At 44.4% G+C, this 24,509-nt stretch overlaps 1 protein-coding gene across 5 annotated transcripts in view; it reads left to right on the top strand.

The window, feature by feature from the left end:
* Lypd6b (LY6/PLAUR domain containing 6B) overlaps positions 1–24,509 on the top strand; it is a 167,851-nt gene that overhangs the window by 92,613 nt on the left and 50,729 nt on the right. For all 5 annotated transcript variants that reach the window (XM_076569435.1, XM_076569434.1, XM_076569436.1 and 2 more), the window contains exon 2: positions 23,597–23,668. The gene's annotated coding sequence lies outside the window, so the exon portion shown is untranslated. The remainder of the gene's footprint in view (positions 1–23,596; positions 23,669–24,509) is intronic.

Genomic DNA, 24,509 nt, shown 5'->3' on the forward strand with positions numbered 1-24,509 from the left:
TGAGTTCGTATGTGTATCCATCCTGTGGATTAGGAGAGTCTTGTTTTTTTGGTGTCCTCCATCCTCTCTGGCTCTTACACTTCTTCTGCATACTCTTCTGCAGGGTTCCCTGAACCTTAAAGTGAAGGATTTGATGGAGGGATCTCCTTTAAGATTGAGTGTTACAAGGTTTCTCACTCTGCATATTGTTTAGCTATGGGTCTCTGTATTTTTTTCCCTGTCAGCTTCAGGAGGAAGCTTCTCTGATATTGGCTGAGCAAGGCTCTGATCGGCTTTCCTGGCTGGAGTGTAAACATTTCTCTCTCTCTCTCTCTCTTTCTCTTTCTCTCTCTCTCTCTCTCTCTCTCTCTCTCTCTCTCTCTCTCTCTCTCTCTCTCTCTCTCTCTCTCTCTCTGTATGTGTCCGTGTCCATGACCTAGGATTAAACTCAGATCAGCAGTCTTTGTGGCAAATGCCACATTGGGCAATCTTACTGTCCCTAGATATCTATTTTAAATTTTGGTGGCTATCACCAAATTGTATCAATTCACACTACTAAGACCGAGGGCCCCGTTTTCTTCCATCCTCAGCAGCATACCACATCGCTGCTCTTTTGTGCTTGCTCATTGGCTATAGTGTAATCTACATTCCTTTCCAAGTGAGGTAGACTTCAGACATGAACAGTATTTGGCATTAGTCCAGGAATGTTTTCTATGATTATTTGAAATTTATTGAGACTTCTTAGAAACCTAATGCATGAGAAGTTTTATAAGCACCCCGGTGTTCTTAAAAAACAGAATGTGACTTCTGTTCATAAGGAGTAGACTTTTATTCAAATCTTCCAGTTAATCTCACTGGTTAAGCTGTTCCGTCATCTATCACTCTACTCACTCAATTAACCTGCACCTTTCGTCAGACTGTCTCAGAAGAAAATATCTCCCATTTTGATCCCAGGTTTTTCATTCTTCCTTAAAGTTGACAGTTTTATATTTTTGTAGGTTTTATTAGGAACGTAATTTTTGTTTGTTTGTTTGTTTGGTTGGTTGGTTTTGGTGCATTTTCAGGATGAATTGTTCCTTTAAATACTATTTTCATGTATGTGTGTGTGGTATGTATGTGCATCTGTGCACATGTGTACACGTATGTGTGGAAACATGGCTGTGGAAGTGCACATGGAGGCCTAAGATTGACATCAAGTCTTCCTGGATGGTTCTCCACCTTATTTACTTGGGCAGGGGCTCTCTGTTGAACACAGAGTTGGTCACTGTGGCTAGCCTAGCCAGTTCTCTTGCTCTGGGTCCCCCTGTGTCTGCGTTTGGAGTCTTAGAGTTGTAGGCAAGCCACCTCACACATCCAGCATCATGCATATCCAACATCACATACACCCTGCATCATGTGCACCCTGCATCATGTGCACCTCGAATCTTGTACACCCTGCATCACACAGCCCACATTTATGTGGGGCCTGAGAATGCTTGCTGCTTGAGAGGCAGGCTCCTTACACTGAGCACCTCCTTGACCCAGATTATTTCTTTTTGTCCTGATGAATGTTGCCCTCCGAGCTTTTTGTTTGCTTGCTTTCAGAGTTAATGTGTTGCTCATCCTTTCCCCCACTCCGTAACAGAACTTAAGGAGAAAGATTATTTGGTCTGAAGGTCCAGAGGTTCTGTTCATGGCTGGTGGGCCCATTGTTCTTGAGCCTGTGGTAAGGCAGCCTCTTGTGAGGACAGCACTGGAGAGTAGATCTCTCTGCTCATCACTTGGCAGCCAGAAACAAAAGCAGAGGGAGAAGAGGGACCAGCATCCCCCAGGTGTCATACATGTACATCCCTGGTGACCTAACTTCCTCCAAAAGTCCATCCCTTACTAATGTGCTGTAGGCTGGGGACTGAGTAAGTCTTCACTGGGGAGATAGTGAAGTCTGTGGGAGATAGAGCCCGACCTCAGTGGTCACTGTTTGTGTCTATTTTTCATTTTCTTCTTTATGTACTTTGTATCATTTTGTTCCTGGCGCGCGCACACACACACACACACACACACACACACACACACACACACACACACACACGGATCTAGATAGTATAGTATTAAGTGAGGTGACGCAAACTCAGAAAGACAAAAATTGCATCTTCTCTCTCATTTGTGGATCTCAGCCTTTAATGTTGCCTGTGTTTGTGTGGAAATGGGTGTAAATGTGGGCAAAGCCTTAAAAACTACAAAGGAAACACAGAGGGAAAATGTGAGTACTGAACTGAGGCAGGAGGTAAAAGGACATAGAGGAAAAGAGCCTGGGGAGTGTTTACGAGAGTGGGGGAGACAAGATGGGGAGAATACACTAAAACATACTTTGTTTGAAAATACTGTGCTATTTAGTATCTTGCATGATGATTAAGTAAAGAGGAAATCATAGACTAATGAATTTTATTTGTAAACCCACTCAGCATTTCCTATCCTAACAAATGGATTTACTATGCCCATAGTTTTTGAATTACTAATGTATTTGATTTCTCTCTGCCATCTTATTTTGTACTTGGTCTACAAAATCTCCTCTTTCTTCTTACTATTGAAACTATTTCCTTCTGGAAAAGTACCACATCGAGCTATCAGGTTTTCTCTTACTGTTTATCCCTTCATCTCTCCCTGTATTAGCTTCCTAGGTGGCTAACACACAAGCTGAGAATCTTGCAACAGCAGAAATTGATTTCCTCATGGTTCTGGGTGCTAAAGGTCTGGCATCAAGGTGTCCTCAGGACTGGCCCCCTCTGAGAAATCCTTTGCTCTTGCAAGCTTCAGGTGGTTGCTGGCCATCTTTGCATTGTTGGGTTTTATCAATGTGGTAAGTCAGTTGATTGAGGAAGGAGAAAGCTTTGGAATTCCCACAGCTACACTGTTTGAATAAGGAACAGTTTGCTTGACATCCAGATTTGGTCTGCTGAAATTCATCTTATAGATTTCTACATACTCAACCATTCCACGCATCAAAACCCATGGTCAGCTTTGTAAAAAATGCCAATGTTCTGTCGCCCAGCCAATACCAGTTAAATTATCTCTTGTGGGGAGGCTCCAGGCCCAGGTGATTGCACAGTGCAGCAGGGGCTGGTTCCACTGTGGAGACAATCTGGATAAATGATTTTAAGCACCCACAGACTGCTAGGGCTGGGGAACCTTTAATGGAGCCCATGAGCCCCACCTTGCTCTTCCCAGAAGTGTGGACCTTTAGCATTTCCAGAGGGTCGCAAGCCAAGGAGTCACTTAGCATCTGTTAGCTGGTTAATTGAATTCTAAGTCACAGAGAACTTACCAGTATATTATTGGAAACACTGAGGAGTGAGTAGACTGTCAGAAGTTCGAGCCAGAGGCCTACAGTCCTAAAACTCATCCCTCCTTTTCACCAGTCCTTTTCATGTTTGCTGTCCACATCGTGTGTTGATAGACACCCTGTGCTTGCTTCCTGCGTTTTTCGGGGTTAAACAAAATACACTTGCAAGGAAATTCCCACCTTTGCCTGATTCTAAAGTACCTATCTTAAGGGCCTGAGAGTATTTTTTTTTAACTAGCAAAGCTTGTACTTTGTTTATAGACAAGTTGAGAAGACAGAGCCGAGGACTCCCCCATACTGCTCAAGTTCTGCTCCTATTAACCCAACACCGTGCAGTTGATGGCACTCGGTCACAGTGAATCAGCCAGTAATAATCTGCTAACAGCCATGTCTCTCAGATTTCCCAAGTTTCTCCCTACCATCTTTATTTGTCCCAGGATTCCAATCTAGGGTACCAAAGAGCATTTATGAACTACACTTTGTTTTATATATCTCATGAATCCATTGATTTTTTTCTAGCAAAATCCAAGCTAATTGGTAACTTAACAATAATGTAAGAAAATCAACATCCTTTAGTTTGTCTTTATGTACCAAGTTCTTGGTTAGGAGGATGTATATTTGGGTTCTGGTTTTTAGGACTCTGAATGCCAATGAGTGTGTGAACTGGGCAAGGATATCCAGTCAAGATGTGGCTGGAGGCAAGAGTGAAAACCAAAAGTCTGCAATACCCATGGGGGCTATATCATTTGGAAACTTTAGAAATGTGTGTTCTGAAGTTACAAAATGATGCCAGAGAGAGGGTAGGGGAAGAAGGAAGGAAGGAGGAAAGGAAGGAAGGAAAGAAGGAAGGAGGGAGGGAAGGAAGGAAAGAAGGAAGGAAGGAGGGAAAAGAGAAAAGAAAACAATCCCCCTCCCCTCCCCTCAGAAGGAAGGCAAAGGAAACTGACTTTGGTGACAATGCGAACACCATGTCCTTTTGGTTTCAGCCCTTCATGATCTAGTTGTCTCTTTTGACAAGCATAAAGACAGAGCCATCGGAGGTGTGGTAAATAACCCCCACAGAGTTTAATTGTTTTTTTAAGTTGCAATTATAACTAATTAAATGCTAAGATGGGAACAGCTGTACAAGAATATTTCACCGATCTCTTGGTGTGCCTCTCCACCTCTTTTGATAGTTCTATAAAAAGACGAGCTGATTGAAACACATTCTCAGTGGTTATTTTATGTTTCGCATCAGAAACTGAAAACTGGCAAAGAAGACTTCTCTGGTTCTTGTCTAAACTGTGCGTTCTAGGTCTTTTCAGTTAGTGGACAACATGATGTGGGCCTTAGAGTGGTTGCTGGGGACAGCCAATAAGGAGAGAAAGCAAGCTAGAGGGGAGTTGATGTCCTTTAAGCAGGTTCTTCCGGGTAGTGCCATGAATGTGTACCCCTCAGCTTGGTCAAATAAATGTGACTTCAGCCTTGAAGGAGCATGTAGCATGCAGGGAGGTGGGCTGGCCACCAGTGACCATGGCCTGCAGGCAAGAGCCGCCCCCCACCTGTGTGGGTACTCATGAGCTAATGTCTGTAGAGACTAAGCAGGACCAGATGTGAGGTCTCTTGCAATGACATTTTAAGTTTACATTCCTGGGCAAAGGGGAGCGCTAACTGGCCCTTTAGATAATAGGCCAGTGTTTTGTGGCTATAAGTCACAGCATACTTACAGAGGGACAACTAAAGCAACAGGAAGTAAGAGAAGTCACCCCCGAAGGGCAGCTCTGTAGAAACAATGATCTATTTCCTTCACAGGCTGGCTCTAGCTTCCACGACTGGGTCCTGATTTTCATCTTCATTAGGAGTCAGCCGCTTTTCAGCTTTTCCTGTGGAATGTGCAATAGGGTCTCCCAGCATAGAATCTGGGTGTGGCCTTGAAGGTTTGGGGTGCCCTCACTGAAAGCAAGCATATGCATGTGTGATCTTTCTGGAGGGAGTGTCACGGCTTGCAGCAGATTCTCCAAGAGGCCCCTCATTTCAAATTTTTGAAAGGTACATTTTCAAGTTGGGAGGAGCTTCTCTTAGGGGGACTCCAGTAGAAAAGTATTACATCAGGCTAGAGACAATTTGAAGGGTGTGGTCAAGAAGGCCCGTTCAGCTTTATAGTCATTGCACAGAGAACAGCAAAGCCAGCCTCCAAACGAAGATCTACTCAGAAAAGTTCCCCTCCCCATTTTTTAATGTGATTTCAATGTTCTTTTCCTATTCTTGATTCATCAAATTAGTCTACTTCTCTACTTAGCTCAGTTCCTGTAGAACACACACACACACACACACACACACACACACACACACACACACACACACACGCACATGCACACATGCACACACACAGTTGTATCTGCACAGTAATTTCTAGCTACCTTTTCTAACATTCAGCTTGCTCTTTACTGTAGTTACTGAGGATGAGTCCCTGTGGACCAAGCACCAGTCTCTGCCGAGCTTATATTCTAAGAAGATGAATAGTGTGTGCCGTCATAACTAGGGTTCCTCACTTTCATCTTCTTTCAATCTGACCTCATCACACCTCACTCCCTGGTGTAATCTCTACTGCCCATATTATATATGGCCACCCTGGACTTTGCTTCATTTCACCCCATCATCAGAAACCATCCTGGGGCCCCTCCTTCCCCTCTTCTTCTTCCTGTAAATGGCTATATATAGCAAGAGCCTAGTGGTTCTCCTTCTTAGTCTCTGTAGAGACCCTTCTCTATTGTTAGAGTGTTTCTTTTGATATGGTCTCTACATTTCTAACTAGCACCCTTATACCACTCTTTCTGGCCTTATAGCATTTATAGTACTAACGGCTCCAGAGACATTCATAGTAAGTGTCACTATCACTGTAATTCTTCAGCATTGTCACTCTTCACTCAGATCCCTTTCTGTGTACTGTGTCATTTTTCACCGAGGAAACATGCGTAAAACCAAATTTGAGCCGCAGCCTGGGGCCTTCAGTCCTCTTGTGCCAGTGAGACTGGCCCCTCTGGCCGCCTTTTGTGCGTCTTTCTTCGCCAGTTCTTTGGTGTGTTTAGGTCACTTCTCTGATCCTCTCCAGTGCATCTTTTGATAGAAGCTGGGTTCTTGAGCCATTGCATATCTATTTAATTATGTGTTCACATCAGTTCTCTCTCACACGTGAGGAGAGAAGATTGAAATCATTTTTTCTGCAGGAATGTGCAGGTATTTCCCCTGCTTCTCTGTGTCTGTGGTTATGGACAAGTCTGGTATTTTTCTTCAGCCTCCGGATGCTTAGTATTTCCCCACATTTCTTTCTGTACGTTTGATTGAGACTTCTCTTGACCCTCTGAGTCTGAGGCCCTTGTACTTTCGTTTTGGTAAAGCAAGGACAATTCCTCATTTCTTTTCGCATCTTTTGCTTCTCTACTCAACTTTATGTTCTTCGTCTCTTATTCTCAAACTACACCGCCCCCCAAAAGGGGGGGAGAGTAAACCCAAACAGATAAATTTAAAAAACAAAATCAGTAAGACAACGTGTACTAAAACAAAAGAAAAAGTATAAAAGACTCAAAACCATGGAGTCTGTTTGTGTGGTGGCCAACTACTCCTGGCCATGGGGCCTGCCCTGGACTAGGGCTGATAAACTAGATGATACTCCAGTGAAAACTGGCTTTGCCTTTCCTAGCAGGTATCTATTGCAAATAGCTTCTTGCTCATAGGTCGGACTTTGTGTTTATTTCCCCTTCTCAATGTTAGGAATACATGACACCCCTAACGTGACCAAGAAACTGAGATGAGCTGAGTCATGGGCCTAGGGAAAAACCTACTATTATTACTCTGCTAAAGGAACATAACACTAAAATGACTACTAATGACATGGTGCTGAACCCATAGATCAGTGCCTCATTCAACTCTCCTCAGAGAAGCTGCTTCTTGAAGTTGCTGGTCATTAACGAGTCCACAACTGGACAGTGTGCAGAGTGAGAGACTTGGGAGCACTCATCCGTCCATGGGATGCCTTTATCAATCCCCTCTCCTCAAGGCTCAGGAATCTGTGGGAAAGAGGAGGCAGGAAGACTTTAAAAGCCAGAGGTGATGGGCGACTCCAAGGAAACAGTGTCTTCCAGACACAGCAGGACTGACGCCCTATGAACTCAGAGACTGTGACAGCATGCACAAGACCAGTGCAGGTTAAGCAGTTTTTTCATTGCATCTATGAAACAAGAACCAAGTGTTGTTTTTAAAATTGTTTTTCCACAAAGAAAATTTGTTTTTTACTCTTCATGGTGTGTGTGTGTGTGTGTGTGTGTGTGTGTGTGTGTGTGTGTGTGTGTGTGTGTTGTGGTCTGTTTGTGTGAAGTTAGAGGATGATTTGAGAGAGAGTTGTTGGGTCTCTCCTACCTTGCCATCTCACCAGCCCCTTTTCATCCTTTGAGGAACACACACACACACACACACACACACACACACACACACACAGCTGACCATTTTTGAGCTCTGGATGTTGCTCTTTGTCGTGACTCCACTCTTAGCTCAGAGGCTTTCCTTGAACATCTTGTTCATCCTTAGCTACAAGTCCAGCACCTGTCTAGGCTCTCCTGTAGGTGATGGATGCTGAGTAGGGGTCCAGTCCAGTCCAGTCTTCTTGGTTGAGGGAGGGGGCACAGATTGTACAGGAACATGTTCTGTAGCTGGACATTGCTATGGTGGGTCAGGGTAGTTCAGTACACAGATTATCACTTCACTCCCCAGTTTTTAGTCTTATACTTCATGCCTCTGATTCTTCATCCCTGATACTCTTGAAACCAGAGTCTTTTCATTAAATTTTTTTGAAAGGATGAGGTTCTAGGCCTCAGGGTAAACCACCTTGCTCTATATGGCTGGAGAAAGGATTTGAGGATCTAAATTATAATGTCTCTTTTTTTACTTTCCTTAGGTTTCGTGTGTGTGTATGTGTGTGTGTGTGTGTGTGTGTGTGTGTGTGTATGTGCGTGTGTGAATGTGTTGTCTGCATGCATGTGTGTACCTAGTGCTGGCTGATGTTCAGAAGAGAACGTCAGATCCCCTGGAATGAGTCACAAATGGTTTGAGACACAATGTTAAGTGCTTGGAATTGAACCCAGGTCCTCTGGAGGAACAATCGGTGCTCTTAACCACTGAGCCACCTCTCCAGCACATACCCTGTCTCTTCTAAATAATCTCTATGTTTCACCCAGAGATCCACTCTTTCTTCCTGATGTCTGGTGACTTCGGTGGTAAACTCTTCTGGGGTGCCATAGCACAGTTAGCTCGTTTCTCACTGGTATCCTGCTCTGCACTGTCGTCAGGTCCCGAGGCTGTTAGGTGCCATTTACTATGCATTCTGTTTTCCCAGTCTTTATCCTATGGTCATTTCTTTCATGTTATCTTTGTCTTAATAAAGAAATACTTAACAGAATGATCCAATCAGATATTTTAGTGGGCTAAGGGAAGTGAAGGATGAGAATGTGTGTTACTGGTCTGAGATTTTTCAACAGAAAGAATGTCTTCCTTTTTCCTGATCCCAAACCCAATGTAAGACTTGTGCTTGTCAGTCACCATCATTATGACAAAATATCTGAAATAATCAACTGATAAGAATAAATGACCCCTGACCTCTTCCCTATTATTATGGTGACTATTTGAAGGGTCGCCAATTCTCTAACGCTCATTCAGTCCCTGCCTCCCTCCCTATAGTCCACCACTGCGGGTTTCTACCTTGATTCTTCTGTTACCAGCTGCTCTTCTGCTCTGGCCGCGCCTGTTTCATGAGCTTGCCTCCTGTGCTCACCCCTGAACTCATGCTTAGCTTCATCACCTCACCCCCGCCCCCAAACTGAAACTAAGGCATCCATTGCTGGGTGTGCAGCTGTTTCTAGAAGTCCTGGGCCTGTGTGGCAAGCTTACCCTCTTACTTGTGGGAGCCCAGTACTTACAGATGCCTGTTAGAAATACACAAACATCCTGCTGAGACCTCAGAGTCACACATCTCATCAGATTTGTCTGTCCCAGCGGGCTCTTCCTCAGATGTGGGCCTTTTTTTTTTACCAATGGTATTGCTGTCCTGTGAGTGCGTCATTCAACTCCACATCCGTGGGGCTGTTTCTTAGCTACTATTTCTTACCCCAGAATCCAATTAGTTCCATAGTCTTCATGGAACTTGCTCTTGCCTTTTCTTTTTTTTTTAAAATTACTGTGGCCTTGGTTATTAATGTGTATCACCTCTTGCTGGAAACAATGGGACATGTTCTTCATTCTCTTTTGGTGTCTTCCTTTCCATCTTGCCTCTATCACTCCAGATGCTCAACTCTGTCTTCCTTTCCCCTCTTACTTCTACCACCCCAGATGTTCAGCTCTATGTCTTCCTTTCTCATCTTATCTGCATCACCCCAGACGCCCAACTCTATGCCTTTCCCATCTTACCTCTAGCATCACCCCAGATGTCAACTGAAGCCATCAAAACAAATGGAACTTTTACTTCCTCAGGGTTGTGAATAATGAGATCTGAGTGGGAAGCAGGACCACTGAATTTTGGAAAATGCTCTACAGCGAATACAGCCAGCTTATAAGTATAGTCACTAAACTTAGGATTTGCATGGTGGAACACAACAGCAATAGTATGTAGTCTTTGTGGACTTGTACTCATCTTTCTTCCTCTCAGTATGGACTAAAAGGACAACTAACAAATGAGTGTGTTTCTTTCCAGAGAAAGGAAAACAATGGGACTTCAAGTAAAAGTATATAACATTTGTCTTGGAAATTTTAAAACAAAATGGCAAAGTATCAGCATGAGTTTATTGTCAATTGAGAATTATTTCACTGTTCTAATTTTTTACATAAGGAAAATTTGAAACCACCCAGATGGATCTGATGTTGGGGTCTGTGGTACCAGGTTAAGTGGTCATCTAAAGATGCATAAGTGACCATAGGAGACTGTTGCTAGAGTTTTCCTGCCTTGCCCACAGTCAAGACAAATCTTTGTCACCCGCCAGTCCCACAACCGCTCAGACCCAACCAAGTAAACACAGAGACTTATATTGCTTACAAACTGTATGGCCGTGGCAGGCTTCTTGCTAACTCTTCTTATAGCTTAAATTAATCCATTTCCATAAGTCTATACCTTGCCACGTGGCTGGTGGCTTGCTGGCGTCTTCACATGCTGCTGGTCATGGCGGCGGCTGCAGTGTCTCTCCACCTCAGCCTTCTGCTTCCCAGAATTCTCCTCTCTCCTTGTCCCACCTACTTCCTGCCTGGCCACTGGCCAACCAGTGTTCCATTTATTGACCAATCAGAGCAATTTGACATACAGACCGTCCCACAGCACTTCCCTTTTCTTTTTTTTAAAAGGAAGGTTTTAACTTTTACACATCTCCAAAGTAAGCTTGGTATATTTGGGAATTTGGGCGTAGCTTCTCTTACTACTTCCTGCTGGAGGGGGGCGCTGTATCTTATGGGGACACAAAGAAAATTTTAGGATCATGGAGTAGTCTGTGAGACCGTATTGTCTGAGCCAGTTGCCTTGAAACGATTCTGGATGTTGAATCATCTGGGTCATGGTGTCATCAGAGATCTTTCAGGTGGTCTTGGCTGGTCCAACCTGATGTATCTTAATCTGGAACAAATCCATAGCCTCTGGCTTTCTGTGGAAACAAAACCAGAGCCTCTTTTCCAAAGCAACATATCCTTATATCCAAATTTTGAAGTCAAGGTACCTTTAAAATACACATTTTGGCATAACTCAACAGCTTTTGCAATCAAATGTTTTTCTTCTGTTACGAATATCAAAGAGAACATAATCCAGAGTCTCTGTGTGGTAGCCATCTTTATGTGGCTTATGTTTTATATTTCCTTGAGCCTATTGCTTTAAACTGCAGCCTTTTAAGCCTGAAATGGCGCTGTGGCTGCTGGCTCTGCCCACTTCAGCTTCCCAACATGGCGGTGGTACGTTTTCCGCCAGCTCTGGGAGCCATCAACTCTCAGAAATAGTGGGTCTATGCTTCTTATCCAAGCAGCGTGTAGCCCAGAAACCTCTTTTTGTTTTGTACTAGCAAAGGCTAAATCCACCATGCAGCTTAATGTGCCACTTGCAAAGGCCTCATTCCCGCCATACTGCAGATCGAGCACACACGCCAGGAACCCGCCAGTAACTCAAACCGGCAGCTGCTACTCATTTGAGAGAGACAATTAGGAAGCTGTTTTAAGCTCCGTTTTAGAATCTTTTCTCAGGTTTTAGGTGGAAACTTTTGCCAACACGTTGGGCGCCATTTGTTGCTAGAGTTTTCCTGCCTTGCCCACAGTCAAGACAAATCTTTGTCACCCGCCAGTCCCACAACCGCTCAGACCCAACCAAGTAAACACAGAGACTTATATTGCTTACAAACTGTATGGCCGTGGCAGGCTTCTTGCTAACTCTTCTTATAGCTTAAATTAATCCATTTCCATAAGTCTATACCTTGCCACGTGGCTGGTGGCTTGCTGGCGTCTTCACATGCTGCTGGTCATGGCGGCGGCTGCAGTGTCTCTCCACCTCAGCCTTCTGCTTCCCAGAATTCTCCTCTCTCCTTGTCCCACCTACTTCCTGCCTGGCCACTGGCCAACCAGTGTTCCATTTATTGACCAATCAGAGCAATTTGACATACAGACCGTCCCACAGCAGGAGACCTTCTGTGGCTCCCACCTGCCAGACTCAACCTTTTGTCACAGCATTCTAGAAACCCCTTTGCCTTCTATCTGCCTTCTGCTGCTCCCCACTCCCACAGCTGGTGGACTTAACCTGGAATGCAGCATTAGTTTCACTTGCTTTGTCCCTCTTCCAGACAGTTTCTTCAGTTCTTTCCCAGACTCGGCGACATTTGTTCCTTAAAGCCTGTCTGTCCCTCCAGATCCATCTTCTGTTGATGCATCCATTTTCAAAAGCTGCCTTTCCCTTGTTTCTCCTAGAAACTAATTTGTATTTCTTCTGTGGCTGACGATACTATGTTGTGAATCACCTTTGTGCATATTCCATCCTCCCCATCCCAAAGGAAGCTGCTCAAGGGCAAGGACTACACTATTTTCCTACGGCATATGTCTTTTGTTGAGCAACTATTTGTGAGTGCTGGCTGTGCGCAGAGCACAGCTACACCCTGGGGAGGTATCCACTAGTCAACAGAGCTCTATCTGTATTGTTTTAATGCTTATGCAGGTAAACCCAAGGAGCACTGAGTCCTCTATGGAGGAGACAAGAATCCTTCATCTATGAGGCATGCACTTATAGCTTATTTTATTTTATTATACACATACATAATACAGGATGTGTGTGGGGCACCTGCATGTGTGCTATGTGTAGTACATGTGAAGGAAGACAACTCCTTCAGCCACAGGATCCTATCCCTGGCTTCCGGCTTGCATGACAAAGCCCTTTTGGCTAAGCCATCTTGCAGGCCCTGGGTAATATTAAAAGGAGAATCCAGTGAGGTTGGTGAAGCTCAGCAAGGGAATATATCATATGCTATATATTATCAGTTTGAGTTGGGTCTATCTAAGTAAGTTGTAAAGAAGGAGATAAGGCAAGCCCAGAAAGAAGCAGGCATGATCCCCGGTGCGGGCAGAGGTGATGCCGTTGAACTTCGTGACTGTGGCTCAGAGCTAATTGGAATTAGAAAGCAAGAGGTTGTTGGCCCCTGAGGATGGTTCAAGATGGGCCTGAGTCCTGACTAGGGCATTTTGTGGGGAAGGTGATGTTGACAGGGGAGGTGGCAGGGCTCCATGTTGCTGCCCACACAGCCTCAGGATCTCTTTTCAGAGAGTTCTTTCTATTCAGGTCAAGATGGAGTTCTTGGCTGCGCCTGAGAAGCAAAGTTGGAGTTCCTTAGGAAGAGATTTTAACCTAGATTTAAGCATGGGGTGGGGGTGTGATTAATGGAGAAGCTGTTGTGATATGGCACACTCAGGATGCCTTGGCCAAGGTGCCTCGGTGGGTGGGTGAGGGAGACACGCCACCTGCTTAGTGGGTAGGATCACGCACCACCAAGGCTGGCAATCTGAATTCCATCCCTAGACCCCAAATGGTAGAAGGAGAAACTGACAAGTTGTTCTCTAATCTGTGTGTGTACATGCAGACACATTCTTTCTTTCTCTGTGTTACTCTCTCTCTAAACAATTAAACAAATAGTGTATAAAAAGATCCAGTCTCATTTGAAATCTTCAGGAAATACCTGACAGTTGGAAGTAATCATACTCGTATGCTCAGGCCTTAAGCATGGTTCATTGTTTTAGCATTATTATTTAAAAATCTCTCTCTCTCTCTATTGTCTCTTTACAGTTGATCCTCACAGCATATGTTGTTAAATGTGCTGGGATCCTTGGTTTTCAGTGGGCGAGAGGCTTTAACCAGACTCTGAATGATCATTTTTTACTTCTTACATTCCCATAATTTCCCCCATCTTTCTATCCTGCCTTACCGTGTTCTGATTTTAGACACTGTAGTAAGTTGAATGGTATCCTGTTGTTGTTTGTTTTTACTCTTTTGGGGGCTCACCACCTAGCTCCCAAATAAATCACATAAGGAGGCTTATTCTTAGTTATAAATGCCTGGCCTTAGCTTGGTTTGTTTCTTGGTAGCTTTCCCTAATTTAAATTATCCCATCTACCTTTTGCCTCTGGGCTTTTTCCATTCTTTTACTTCTGTTAATTTTACTCTACTTTATGGCTTGCTGTGTAGCTGGGTGGCTGGTTCCTGTAGTCCTTCCTCCTCCTTCTCTGGCTACTACTTCTCTCCTCCCAGATTTCTCCTTCTAAATATTCTCTCTGCCTGCCAGCTCTGCTTATCCTTTCTCCTGTCTTGTTATTGGCCGTTTAGTTCTTTATTAGCCCATCAGGTGTTTTAGACAGGCACAGTATCACAGCTTCACGGTGTTAAACAAATGCAACATAAACAAAAGTAACACATCTTAAAATAATATTCCCCAACAGTATCCCCTCAAAAGACATATTCAAATCCTCTCCCTAAGTTCCTATGCATAAGTGATTAAGGGTCTTGGGAAGACATATACTATATTTAGGATGGATCTTGGTTCAATGGTCTTTTATAAGAGGGAGCAGAGGAGTTGGCCAAAAGGCACAGAGGAAAGGCATGCGAATGCTTGATGCAGCTGCACACTGAGGTCTGTGAGATTGCAGCAGCAGCATGTAAAAGAGGGCATGGGCAGATCCCCCTAGATCTTCAGAGGGCCCACTCTGACTCCTCTTGGTTATATATTTCAGGTCTTCCTGTCAGGGAACAAATTTCTATTGTGTTAAACAACCTACTTTTTATTAATTTCTTCGATAGCTCTGGAAAGTAACTTGGGTATGCTTAGATTTAAAATAGAGACCAGGAATCAGCGATCAACTTTGTTTTAACATTGCCATTTTATGTGATCCATTGAGAAAATAGATGTTCACTGTCAGGACCTCAGCATCCATGCTGCTGGTTTTGTGTTAGGGGCTGGGGATGTGATGCTGGTAAAGGAAGCAGGTGAAGTTGATTCGTTTCCCTACAGAGGAAGCCTTCTCTAAAGAAGCAGCAGCCAATAGTTGAGCATTTGCAGAGTTTTGACTCTCTCCAATGGTGCACTAGTCATAGGAAGGGATACAGACCGGATCATAAGATTCCATAAGGAGCCTTGAGTGATCACATCCCAATAATTAAAACCATCTAGCAAAGTCAGTATATAATTACTGGGAAAAGATGTAAAGAATATTGAATTGGGTAAGGAAGCTTAACTATTTTCCCCTCTTCATTTTTTTTATATTTATGTATTTATTGTATATGTGTGGTCAAAAAAAAACCACCCAACTTCAGTGCTTGAAGTTTTAAATAAAATTGTCATTGCATTAGAGATTCTGTAGCAAAGTCACACAGCAGGGTGTGTCCCGTGACCCTTTAAAGTCAATTACCCCTTGGCTAGAGGTCCCGTGTCGGCTGACTTAACAGCAGAGCCCTATAATTTGTAGACTCAGAAACCATCTTTTCTTTTCCTTACTTCCTTGCAGGACATCACTCCCAAAGCCTGCACATCAGCGGGGCGGAAGGACAGTCACCCCAGTAATGGGAATGGAATCAATTCAAGGACTGTCTTATCTAAAAGGTTGACAAGTTCCCTCTTCACCCGGCTAATTGCATCAGACTTCTCTCCTTTCACTACAGCAAACTGGCAGGGATGAGTGTCAGCGGTCCCCTGTGGCTGGGATGCGCGCCTTAACAAAAATTCCCAACCTATTCATGTAGCCTGGGTAGGCCTCCAAAAGCAAAGGGATTGCTCATTTGTTTCTGCATTCTTCTGAGCAAAACTGTGCCTAGCTGTTTTTTTTTTTTCTTAAATTAAATGTTTTTCATTTATTTTACATACCGACCACAGTTTCCCCTCCCTCCTCTCCCATTCCCTCCCCCATATCCCATCTACAGTCCCCTCCCCTCCCCCTCACCCCATCCATTCCTCTTCCATCTCTACTTAGAAAGGGGCAGGCCTCTCATGGGAGTCTACAAAGCATGGCACATCAAGTTGAGGCAGGACCAAGCTCCTCCCCCTGCATCAAGACTGGGCAAGGTATCCCTGCATAGAGAATAGGTTCCAAAAAGCCAGCTCCAGTGCCAGAGACAGGTCTTGATCCCACTGCCAGAAGCCCCACAAACACACCTAGCTACGCAACTGTCACACACATGCAGAGGGCCTAGGTCGGTACCATGCAGGCTTCCTAGCTGTTGGTCCAGAGTCACTGAGCTCCCACGAGCTCAGGTCAGCTGTCTCTGTGGGTTTCTCCATCATGACCTTGATCCCCCTGGCTCATACAATCCCTCCTCCCTCTCTTAGATAGGACTCCAGGAGTTCAGGCATGCTTGTGTGCCTAGATCTTATGGGTTTTGTCATAACCGTGAAGTCACCTGAGCAAGATCCGCAGTGGAGCCTGGTGGGTCTGGGCCTGAAGACAGGCTACATGGTCTTTCCATTTGCCCCTGGGACCCTGGCTTTCTCCCAAAAGTCTGTCTTACTCCGATCGCCCGTATTTACTCTGGTCCTTAATCTAATCCTCTTTGAGCTTGTCCAGTGTGCTATATGCATATATTGTCTGTGGAGAGCTGAGAAAATTAAACTGTAGTGTTTGTGACTTCAAGTACTAGTAAGAGACCAGAGTCAGCACTTGTCAGCTCTGCTGTGTGAATGTTTCCAGTGAAAGAAAAAGCAATTACTTGTGAGTTAGGCCTTGATGCAACTGAGAGTCTTCTTATTCCTGAAGCTGTCTTGCTCTGAACTTGACCTTTGCACTCTGTAAGGCACTTGGTCCTGGCTTCTTCCTCTATTCATTCAAGGAGGAGAAGCTGGGGTGGGGGTAGGGTGGGATGGGGAGCAGAATAAAGCTGGCTAGGGTGTCTTAGCCCAATCAAGGCAAGAGAAATGATGTGACTTGTGGAGATGGCATCTGGATGATGCTCTTTAAAGGGCAATCTCTTAGCAACACTCAGTATTTGGTAAAGGCAGGCCAGTCCTACACATGGAGGCCAGAGGGCTTGGGACATGCAAGGGCCCTTCCTGTGGGGGTCTTCTTGTTCTTTTTGGAGTTAGAGACCACCCTTGTTGAAGCTGAGGGTGTGAATGATAGTGAGCTCCTTGAGAAGTATAGAAGAGTTCCCCTGAGACCTTTCTAGATTCTCCCCTGGCAATCCTGGCAAAGGAAAAGACAGATGGAGGGCTAATCATTTTTCTCAGGTTGTCAGTAACACAGGACCAGAGACCAGTAGCTTAACCTATAGAAAATACTTTTCTGTCAGTGCTGGAGGCTGGATGTTTAAGATGTAGCTGTTCAGCTCATCCCTTCCTCCTCAAGGGCCCCCTCCTGAGCTGTGGATGCCACATCTTCCCAACCGTCTTTCCATGTATACACCGGGTATCTGATCTCCTCAGATGACATTGCCAGTTATATTATATTAGGGCCTGCCTCAATGACCTTATATTAAATTAATTGCCTCTTTAAAGACCTTATCTCTGAGTAAGTCACATTCCGAGGTGTTAGGGTTAGTTCTTCAATATGGGTGTGGGGCAGGTACAATTTACTTCATACAAAAGGGAATTGACCTTTGAACAAATTCAAGTTCAATTTTATTAACTACTGATAAACCTCTATTATCTTTAGGGTGGCATTCCCATCCTAAAAAGATCTTTTTTGTTTTGTTTTGTTTAGTTGTGAGTATTTGACTGTATATGGTGTATGTGCACACAGGTGCAGTTTCCTGCAGAAGCCAGAGGAGGGTGTTGGGGATACTGAAATTGTAGCTGCAGGCAGTTGTGAGAGGCCTGATGTGCGTGCTGGGAATCAAGCTTAAGTTTTCCCCAAGAGCAGTGCAGGCTCACGGCTGCTGGGCCGTCTCTTCTGCCCTGGGGCTCTTAGTTTTTCAAACGGATTCAAACCCATGAGACTTGCATTTTGAGTGAGGACACATTGAGTGCCAGATGTAGCACGAATTGCTAAACCAAAAACCAAAAAACAAAAAACAAAAATACCCGGAGCCAGCTATTGTGGTGAAAGATCAGAAAAACAGAACAAGCCACAGTCAACCTCACCTCGCCGACTCCTCAGCTGATCATGTTTCCTCAGACTGAAAGTCTCTGAGTGGACATGAATGGATCTCAGCTGAACTGCTCTTAGTTCCTGTCTCCTCATGCCTCATATACCGGTCTCCACCCAGCCATGTCACTTCCTGGGATTAAAGGCATGTGTGATTCCCAAGCAAAGGCATGAGATCTCAAGTGCTGGAATTAAAGGCATGTGCCACCACTGCCTGACTCTATTCCTAGTGTGGCTTTGAACTCACAGAGATCCAGACAGATCTCTGCCTCCCAAGTGACAGGATTAAGGGTGTGTGCCACCACTGTCTGGCCTCTATGTCTAATCTAGTGGCTGGCTCTCTCCTCTGATCCCCAGATAAGTTTTATTGGGGTGCACAATGTATCACTACAGCTAAATGAACTTAATGATAGCCAAAGCATTGAAATGCTTGTGGAATTTAAAATTCCATCACTCAGCCTATGTAACTTGTATGCCTCTAGAACATATTGTTGGACCCCAAAGGTTAGGGTCTCAAGTGGGTGCCCCAAAAACCCAGACTCCAGTCCAGCTGATGCAACAGCACAAGGTTTTTAATTGAAGCGTCTGTACAGATGGGCAAACTCTGCTCCTAAGAGCAAGAGTCACATCGCACTACAGTCATATGGGTGCTTTTAAAGGAAAAACTCAGAAAAACCCACAAGATTACAATTCCCATACAATTTCATGGCCTGATCACAGGGTGATCACAGAGTGGGTACAGTCACGTCCGCATGCACATTCTTCCTGAAACCTCAAGGGGGGGGGTTATCAGGGCGGGAGTGGAGTTTACACAAAGGTCACAGTGGTCCTTCCTGGACCACCTGCAACTATCCCAGTCACAGTTGAGCACATCTCTTAACAGAAATCTTTTTACATTGTTACATTATGGCAGGGGTGGTTGAACAATTCCTGAGTCAGCTTGCCCTTGGAACTAGATTTTTAGTTTCTCATTTCCTGGGGCTTGGGGGGTGTAAGCCTGAAGTGTTAGGGTCTTTCAATAGCAGGTAACATACACGGTGACAGGAAAATGAAAGGGGGGGGAGGAGAGAGAGAGAGAGAGAGAGAGAGAGAGAGAGAGAGAGAGAGAGAGAGAGAGAAGAATGCCAGCGTGCTATAGGCTTTCTCCTTTTTATCTAGTTGGGGACCCCAACCCATGGAATGCTGCCACTCACATTTATGGGGATCCTCCCACCTTAAGTAATCTAAGCAATCCTTCATGGACGTGGTTTGTTTCCATGGTGGTTTGAAGTCTCATTAAGTTGACTATTAGGATTAACCATCATGGGCTGGGGAGATAGCGTCTTTGGTAAATTGCCTGGCACATAAGCATGAGGTCCTGGGTTCAGATCTCCAGGACTCAGGTAAAAAACCAGTTGTGTAATGATGGAGAAAGGGATAAAGTTGGAGGTAAATTCACCATAGCCAAATCAATGCGCTTTGGGCTGAATGAGAGACCCTGTTCTGTCTCAAAAAATAAGGTAGAGAGTGATAGAGAAGGACCTCTAATGTCCCTTTGGGGTCAGCTTCTACAGCCCATAGAAATATATGCTTCCTCGAACCTTGCCCTTCATTATTCCGCCCCCCCCCCATGTCCAGGTTGCTCATGTAGATCTCATCCATTTCTTTGTCATTGGGCGATCCCTGTGTCTTTCTTAGGGTCCTGTTTTCTAGGCAGCCTCCCTGGAGTTGTGAATAACAGTCTAGTCATCTTTGTTTTACATCTAGTATCCTCCTATGAGTGAGTACATACCATGTTTATCTTTCTGAGTCTGGGTTACCTCACTCAGGATGATTTTTTTAGATCTATCCATTTGCCTGCTTAGGGGAGCAGGAGACCCCAGCTGGATTAAGAACAGAGAGGGAGAACAAGAAATAAGAGATCATGATAAATGAAAACCACATGAGAATAGGAAGAAGCAAAGTGCTAGAGAGGTCCACAGAAATCCACGAAGATACCTCCACAATAGACTACTGATGGGTGAGAGAAAGCCCGAACTGACCTACTCTGGTGATAGGATGGCCAAACACCCTAATTGTCATGCTAGAAATCTCATCCAATGACTGAGGGAACTGGATTCAGAGATCCACGGCCAGGCCCCAGGTAGAGCTCCAGGAGTCCAATTGGTGAGAAAGAGGAGGGTTTGTATGAGCGAGAATTATTGAGACCAAGATTGAAAAAAGCACAGGGACAAATAGCCAAACGAATGGAAACACATGAACTATGAACCAATAGCTGAGGAGCCCCCAACTGGATCAGGTCCTCTGGATAGGTGAGACAGTTGATTGACTTGATCTGTTTGGGAGGCATCTAGGCAGTGGGACCGGGTCCTGTGCTTAGTGCATGAGTTGGCTGTTTGGAACCTGGGGCTTATGCAGGGACACTTAGCTCAGCCTGGGAGGAGGGGACTGGACCTGCCTGGACTGAGTCTACCAGGTTGAGCTGAATCCCTAGGGGAGTCTTTGCCCTGGAGGAGATGGGAATGGGGGGTCGGCTGGGGGAAAGGCAGGGTGGGGGTGGGGCAAGGGAATCTGTGGCTGATATGTAAAATTAAATTAAATTATAAAATAAAATTAAAAAAAAGAAATATATGTTTCTTGCTTTAGAGGTAGTGAATTATTTATCTACATGTTACAGTGTCCATTTTGTCTTCATATAAAACAAAACAAAAACTTTGCTTCAAAAAAAAAGTCTTTTTTTTTTTTTTTTTTTAAATTTCTGAATTTGCCCTCTGTTTGCTATAAAGCTGAGATAGGCCTTGAACTTCTAATCCCCCTGCCTCTGCCTCTTGAGTCCTGGGGTTTCCAGTATGAGCCACCATGCCCATGTAGAAGTCAAGTCTTTAAAAACATGCACAAGGAACCAAGGGCTTGATTCTCCGTAGTTTTCTAAAACGGCTTTTCTTATTTAAATGACATGTTATCAGCTAGCTGACTGCAAAGCGGAGGGTGAACCTCAGCTCGGCCAAGAGCTACGCGATGTGGATGAGAACAGATCCTCCAAGCTGAGGCATTTTGCTGAACAAAGCAGCCTGAGTCCTCAACCGCAATGGTTTGCAATTCTGTTTCCAGAGTGCAAAGTTGGTTATTTTTTGTTGACTTCCTGTGGATATCTTTTCAAGCCTCCTCGTGGGCCACTTGTGTGAATTCAGGTGTGTGGCGGTACCCCAGCTCACACCACCTGCTCCTCTCTCCACTTTAAAGTAAAAGCCCGAGGAGAACGGCGTTCCTTTCTGTTATTCAGTATTCTTGTTGGAGGGCTATGCTCCTGGTGCTTCCCATGGAGGCTACTTACCGTCTTTGTTTGCCATAGAAATGACAGCTTTTGGGTGGGCAGCAGGGTAGAGGAAGACGTGCTTTCTCTTGGACTTTTGTAGGCTGTTCTGTCTCCTGGGGCGGAACCAACGTTTCATGGTTCTGTGGCTTCTGACTTCTGGGCATCAGCCATTTTGATGGAAGCTCATTATCCCGGGAAGAGAGTCAGTGGTGACACGTCAAATTGTAGGCAGTGTGGTATTAGAGTCACAGTGCATACTGACTATAGACTTGGGGATGGCTTAATTTCACTTCTACTTTAAATATGAAGACCATTAATTAAGATTGTGTGGCGGGATTTACCAAACCCTTAGGGAAGAAAAGCTATTTAATGATTTTTGTTTTTTTGCTGCTGCTGCTGCTGCTGCTGATTCTCAAGCTAGGATTTGTATAATTAATTGGCTCCTGGTGGAATATCTCTTCTGTCTCTTCTGCACTCACCATTCTCAGGGTATAGTTAGTATTTAAAAGAATTAAGACTTTTCACGTTGTAAATGCTCAGTAATTACCTGGTGAGTTAATTATGTAAAAGTGGGTTCCAGGATAAACAAAACATGGCATATAGCTGATGAAATATTATGTCTCTGAAAGAGTGGCATTCAGACACGTGCTGTAACATGGATGAATCTTGAAGATACTGTGGAAGTGAAACAATCTAGGCATAAAAAGCATGGTTCCATGGTTATAAAGTATCCCAAAGAGGCAAACTTGCAGAGATCATGTGGAGAATAGAACTCACCAGAGCTTTGGATGCAGGAATGGGGCTTTATGCTCAGTGGTTTCAGGGTTCCTGTTTGGAGTGATGGAAAGTTCTGGAAAGGGAAAGTAGCCATACTGCTCAACGTTAGAGGCTTCAAAATGGCTAATCGTTACTTACTTATATACATACTTAGGTGCTTTCAAAACCTGATTCTGATGGAGGAAGGGTATAGGAAATATATACAAGTTGCAAAAACAAAAACTTTTTTTTTTTTTTAATTACTTAGGTGTTTATTACCCGAGTTTCCAGACCTGCTTGTGGGCAGTTTTTCTGTGGATTTACCCATGTAGTACAGAAGACTCTTTCATGTCAAACTCTGGCCAGGATGACAGGCTCAGACAGTTATAGTAGAATTTCTTCCTAACTTGGGAGAAATCATACTATTTATGGAAAATATTACAGAAATTTGGAATCCCTCAATCCTTCTAGAAATAATAATTTTATCCATGGACCAAGCCAGATGATCAGGTTGCTTCCTGCTTGGTGCTTGGGCGGGTTTATTTTTCTGTGTGTACTTCTTGCTAAATCACGTAGTGACTTGAGCTTGCCGTCCTCTCTCCCATGAGGCATGTGGTATGTAAAGTTAACTCATTAAAAAAAAAATAGACCGTGTGTCAGTTAGGGTTCTTCAGAGAATCCTGTTTGTCAGTGTATAAAGGAGAGAGAGAGAGATTTAGTTTAAATAATTTATGATGCTAGGGCCTGGCAAATGTGAAGTTTGGAGAGTAGGCCAGTGGGCTGGAGATCTGGGGAAGAGCTGTTGTTAACACGTTGAGTTTCACAGTACTTTAGAGGCAGAATTCCTTCTTGGGAGACCTTAGTCTTGTATGTTAGCATCTCCTTGATTGAATGGGCCCATCGTGATGAAAGGTGATCCACTGACTCAAATGTTAACACATCTTTAAAAAAAATACTTCACTGCAACATCTAGACTGATGTTTAACAATGCCCCCCCCACCCCCATACCCTCAGTCAAACTGACTACAAAAGTAACTCATAGATAGGGATGTGTCAATAAGAGAATCATCTTTAAATCAGGGGATTTGTTGTCTTTTTCTATTTGCTTGTTTGAGTGCATGTAGAGGAAGATTCCAGTTTCCTCCCACCTCCTCATCTAGGGTCAAGTCTCACGCCGTCATTATTTCATCAGCTGGGTAGGGCTGTCTTCCAAACCAAGGTGGGTTAGATGGCAGAGAGTCTTCATTGTGGATGTGTTGAAGGTGGGAATGTATAGATGCAACAGCCTGCCAAACAGGCTGGTGTGAGCCCATGCCATGGTGAGTTCTGCCAGCCAGCCCTTTGGGAATCAGCCATTTTTGTGGAGGGATGTGATGGGGTGCATGATTTCACCATTATTGCATTCCCAATTAGCCAGTGCCCAGGTGTGTGTTAATAAGTGCTAGCTCACACTAACCACCCCACCTTGACTTGATTCCAGGGATTTCATGCATTTGATTTGTTCAATTCATTATGTGGTTGCTGTTCTGTCCTGAAAGGTCTTCACACATCTGGAGACCTGCATTTTGTTGCTGTTGTTAGAAAACCTTCCAGTTGCTCAAGAATGTAATCCAGCAGTGGCGGCTCTGACTTTGTCCTTTCCTCTCGGGCAGGCTCTTTACTTCTGTGGATGCAGACCTGTTCACTACAGAGTGGAGCCCGGCTACCAGGTTGTCTTTCTTAAGGTAAGAACTTTGCCATCACAGACACCCCTGGGCTTCAGGCAGAAGCTCTGGCTTAGCCTGCTGGGCACCCACACAAACTCCCGCATGTCTCAGAACTCTGTTTTCTCCAGTCTGCCAGTTTTCTACCCCATCCTAGCCCGCTTCTGTTTCTGTTCTGTGGTTCCGGGACTTGGAATGCTAGTTTGGGCTTGTTATAGCTTTGTTTAGTAAAGGAGGGAGTCTGTAAGCCCAGGGACTGCCTGGTGGATTAAAGGCTTCCCTGGTACTGCAGAAGTCACTTATTTGGTTAATTAAAAGAGAACTCACCTAAAGTGACCTTCATAGATCACTGGGTTCTATGTGGGGCAAGGAGCAATATTTATATATAGTCATATCACAGCTGAAAAAATACTCAGTGTGTATGAATACTAATTATTGAATGTTTGGAATTCTCAGATGTTTAAATGTTAAGGCTTAGGAAACACATACTGACCCCAAACGGGATGAGAGTGTTAGTCTAACGAAGAATCGATAGGCATAAATGTGAGCATATTTCAACCTCTGTGTTTACTGATGATGTCGTTCATTCAGCTTTACATACGTTTGGTTTTCAATGTGGTGCTTAACACAGAGACTGCCCAGATAGGTTGCTAGTCCTGGTTTACCGAGGTCAGGCTGCACATGCCGCTCAATGTCTTTTTGTGGCTATGAGGAGTAAGCGTGTGCTTCCTAGTTATTGTTCCCTGGCTGTCAGGAATGCCAGCCCCTAGCCCCGAGGCCTCTGCCTTACAAACAGACCTCCCACCTTGTGTTTGATGGGTGGAAGGGAGGAAGACAAGCACCCAGAGTAAGTTGTCTGAGA

The sequence above is a fragment of the Peromyscus maniculatus genome, chromosome 4, assembly GCF_049852395.1.
Source record: "Peromyscus maniculatus bairdii isolate BWxNUB_F1_BW_parent chromosome 4, HU_Pman_BW_mat_3.1, whole genome shotgun sequence".
Lineage (NCBI taxonomy): Eukaryota > Metazoa > Chordata > Mammalia > Rodentia > Cricetidae > Peromyscus > Peromyscus maniculatus.